Source organism: Myotis brandtii, unplaced genomic scaffold (assembly GCF_000412655.1).
Source record: "Myotis brandtii unplaced genomic scaffold, ASM41265v1 scaffold29, whole genome shotgun sequence".
Classification (NCBI taxonomy): Eukaryota; Metazoa; Chordata; class Mammalia; order Chiroptera; family Vespertilionidae; genus Myotis; species Myotis brandtii.
The window spans coordinates 1,115,806-1,116,169 of record NW_005361075.1 but is presented as its reverse complement, the minus strand read 5'-3'; the positions used below and the strand labels follow the sequence as shown (position 1 = coordinate 1,116,169).

The window sequence follows — 364 nt, the reverse complement described above, 5'->3', positions numbered from 1 at the left end:
CCTTCCCCTTCCCGCCCGCTCCCCTTTTCCCCTCAGTCGCCTCGCGCCTGCAGGTAAGCTTCAAAATTCTCCCTCCGCCCCCGGCTATAGCACTATTTCACTTCTTGCCATCTTTCTTAGCGGGCTCCAGTCCTCGTCACGAGCCCCGGCCTCGCGTAGTCTCGCGTGAGCGCCTACTCCCTCACTCAGCCAGGTCGGCCATTCACGCGAGGTCCTGGCTCCTGCGCGGCCTAGTAGGCCTCGTGAAGGCCTGCCCCCCTCCCCCCGCCTTTTCCCGGTGACGGCTGCGCAGGAGTTAAGGAGGGCGCGCGCGCGGTTGGGAGGGCGGCGGTGGATTTGTTGGTTGAAGGGGGTGGGGAGGCGA

General features: G+C 65.9%; 1 protein-coding gene across 23 annotated transcripts in view; it reads left to right on the top strand.

Annotated features, from left to right (window-relative positions):
- PCBP2 (poly(rC) binding protein 2) overlaps positions 1 to 364 on the top strand; it is a 22,428-nt gene continuing 22,064 nt past the window's right edge. For all 23 annotated transcript variants that reach the window (XM_014542067.1, XM_014542065.1, XM_014542063.1 and 20 more), the window contains exon 1: positions 1 to 53. The gene's annotated coding sequence lies outside the window, so the exon portion shown is untranslated. The remainder of the gene's footprint in view (positions 54 to 364) is intronic.